This window comes from Papaver somniferum, unplaced genomic scaffold, assembly GCF_003573695.1.
Source record: "Papaver somniferum cultivar HN1 unplaced genomic scaffold, ASM357369v1 unplaced-scaffold_67, whole genome shotgun sequence".
Classification (NCBI taxonomy): domain Eukaryota; kingdom Viridiplantae; phylum Streptophyta; class Magnoliopsida; order Ranunculales; family Papaveraceae; genus Papaver; species Papaver somniferum.
This window is the reverse complement of record NW_020649526.1, coordinates 107,850-111,657: the sequence shown is the minus strand read 5'-3', so window position 1 is coordinate 111,657 and position 3,808 is coordinate 107,850.

Sequence of the window (3,808 nt, the reverse complement as noted above, 5' to 3'; positions counted from 1 at the left end):
AGACTTTTTTGAGTTGACGTATATAAAATTCAACATTTTTATGAACTCTTTCTTTTTGTGTTGGGTTGGTCTTTCTATTTGACTCAAGATAGATGAAATTTGTTAGGATTTGGATTAGTTCTTCTTGGTCTTTCATCCTTCTTATATATTGAAATTTGCCATCCTCATATTTTCTTAAATCAACGTACATAGAAATTCAATTTTTACTAGACGTAATGCTTTAGAACATATTATTTATGATTACAATACATTTTTCAAACTTTTTCTGTTAAAGATGAGTTTATCTAGTTTACGATTTAGTGTCAGAAATCAATTTCCGACTTGTAGACTTTTTTGAGTTAACGTATATAAAATTAAAAATTTTTTGAACTCTTTCATTTGTGTTGGTTTGTCTTTCTATTTGATTCAAGATAGATGAAATTTGTTAGGATTTGGATTAGTTATGCATGGTCTTTAATCCTTCTTCTATTGTAAAATTTGACTTCTTCATATTTTCTTGAATCAACGTACATAGAAATGCAATTTTTACTAGACGTAATGCTTTAGAACATATTATTTGTGATTGCAATACATTTTTCAAACTTTTTCTGTTAAAGATGAGTTAATCTAGTTTACGATTTAGTCTCAGAAATCAATTTCCGATTTATAACGAAGTGTGTAGACTTTTTTGAGTTAACGTATATAAAATTCAATATTTTTATGAACTCTTTCTTTTTGTGTTGGCTTTGTCTTTCTATTTGATTCAAGATAGATGAAATTTGTTAGGATTTGGATTAGTTCTGCATGGTCTTTCATCTTTCTTCTATTGTGACATTTGACTTCCTTCATATTTTCTTGAATCAACGTACATAGAAATGCAATTTTTACTAGAGCTATTGCCTTAGAACATATTAATTGTAATTACAATACATTTTTCAAACTTTTTCTGTTAAAGATGAGTTTATCTAGTTTACAATTTAGTCTCAGAAATAAATTTCCGACTTATAACGAAGTGTGTAGACTTTTTTGAGTTAACGTATATGAAATTTAACATTTTTATGATCTTTTTTTTTCTTGGCTTTGTTTTTCTATTTGATTCAAGATTGATGAAATTTGTTAGTATTTGGATTAGTTATGCTTGGTCTTTTGTCCTTCTTCTATTGTGTAATTTGACTTCCTTCATATATTCTTGAATCAACATAGAAATGCATTTTTACTAGACGTAGCCTTAGAACATATTAATTGTAATTACAATACATTTTTCAAACTTTTCTGTTAAAGATGAGTATATCTAGTTTACAATTTAGTCTCAGAAATCAACTTCCGACTTATAACGAGTGTGTAGACTTTTTTGAGTTAACGTATAAAATTCAACATTTTATGAACTCTTTTTTTTATTGGCTTTGTCTTTCTATTTGATTCAATAGATTAAATTTGTTAGATTTGGATTAGTTCTGGCTGGTCTTTCATCCTTCTTCGATTGTGAAATTTGACTTCCTTCATATTTTCTTGAATCAACGTACATAGAAATGCAATTTTTACTAGACGTAATACCTTCGAACATATTATTTGTGATTACAATACATTTTTCAAACTTTTTCTGTTAAAGATGAGTTTATCTAGTTTACAATTTAGTCAGAAATCAATTTCGACTTATAACGAAGTGTGTAGACTTTTTTGAGTTAACGTATATAAAATTCAACATTTTTATCTCTTTCTTTTTGTGTTGGGTTGTCTTTCTATTTGATTCAAGATAGATGAAATTTGTTAGATTTGGATTAGTCTTCTTGGTCTTATCCTTCTTCTATTGTGATTTGATCCTCATATTTTCTTGAATCAACGTACATAGAAATCAATTTTTACTAGACGTAATGCTTAGAACATATTATTTATGATTGCAATACATTTTTCAAACTTTTTCTGTTAAAGATGAGTTATCTAGTTTACGATTTAGTCTCAAAATCAATTTCCGACTGTGTAGACTTTTTTGAGTTAACGTATATAAAATTCAAATTTTATGAACTCTTTCTTGTGTTGGTTTGTCTTTCTATTTGATTCAAGATAGATGAAATTTGTTAGGATTTGGATTAGTTATGCATGGTTTCATCTTCTTCTATTGTGAATTTGACTTCCTTCATATTTTCTTGAATCAACGTACATAGAAATGCAATTTTTACTAGACGTAATGCTTAGAACATATTATTGTGATTGCAATACATTTTTCAAACTTTTTCTGTTAAAGATGAGTTAATCTAGTTTACGATTTAGTCTCAGAAATCAATTTCAGACTTATAACGAAGTGTGTAGACTTTTTTGAGTTAACGTATAAAATTCAATATTTTATGAACTTTTTTTTTGTGTTGCTTTGTTTCTATTTGATTCAAGATAGATGAAATTTGTTAGGATTTGGATTAGTTCTGCATGGTCTTTCATCTTCTTCTATTGTGACATTTGACTTCCTTCATATTTTCTTGAATCAACGTACATAGAAATGCAATTTTTACTAGAGTATGCCTTAGAACATATTAATTGTAATTACAATACATTTTTCAAACTTTTCTGTTAAAGATGAGTTTATCTAGTTTACAATTTAGTCTCAGAAATCAATTTCGACTTATAACGAAGTGTGTAGACTTTTTGAGTTAACGTATAAAATTCAACATTTTTATGATCTTTTTTTTCTTGGCTTTGTTTTCTATTTGATTCAAGATGATGAAATTTGTTAGAATTTGGATTAGTTCTGCTGGTCTTTCGTCCTTCTTCTATTGTGAATTTGACTTCCTTCATATTCTTGAATCAACGTACATAGAAATCCTTTTTACTAGACGTATGCTTAGTACATATTATTGTAATTACAATACATTTTTCAAACTTATTCTGTTAAAGATGAGTATATAGTTTACAATTTAGTCTCAGAAATCAATTTCCGACTTATAACGAAGTGTGTAGACTTTTTTTGAGTTAACGTATAAAAAATTCAACATTTTTATGAACTCTTTATTTTTTATTGGCTTTGTCTTTATTTGATTCAAATAGACGAAATTTTTTAGAATTTGGATTAGTTCTGCTGGTCTTTGATCCTTCTTCTATTGTGAATTTGACTTCCTTCATATTTTCTTGAATCAACGTACATAGAAATGCAATTTTTACTAGAGGTATTGCCTTAGAACATATTTGTAATTACAATACATTTTTCAAACTTTTTCTGTTAAAGATGAGTTTATTTAGTTTACAATTTAGTCTCAGAAATAAATTCCGACTTATAACGAAGTGTGTAGACTTTTTGAGTTAACGTATATGAAATTAACATTTTTATGATCTTTTTTTTTTCTTGGCTTTGTTTTTCTATTTGATTCAAGATTGATGAAATTTGTTAGTATTTGGATTAGTTCTGCTTGGTCTTTCGTCCTTCTTCTATTGTGTAATTTGACTTCCTTCATATATTCTTGAATCAACATACATAGAAATCCCATTTTTACTAGACGTACTGCCTTAGTACATATTAATTGTAATTACAATACATTTTTCAAACTTATTCTGTTAAAGATGAGTATATCTAGTTTACAATTTAGTCTCAGAAATCAACTTCCGACTTATAACGAAGTGTGTAGACTTTTTTGAGTTAACGTATAAAAAATTCAACATTTTTATGAACTTTTATTTTTTCTTGGCGTTGTCTTTCAATTTGATTCAAATAGACGAAATTTTTTAGAATTTGGATTAGTTCTGGCTGGTCTTTGATCCTTCTTCTATTGTGAATTTGACTTCCTTCATATTTTCTTGAATCAACGTACATAGAAATGCAATTTTTACTAGACGTACTGCTTTA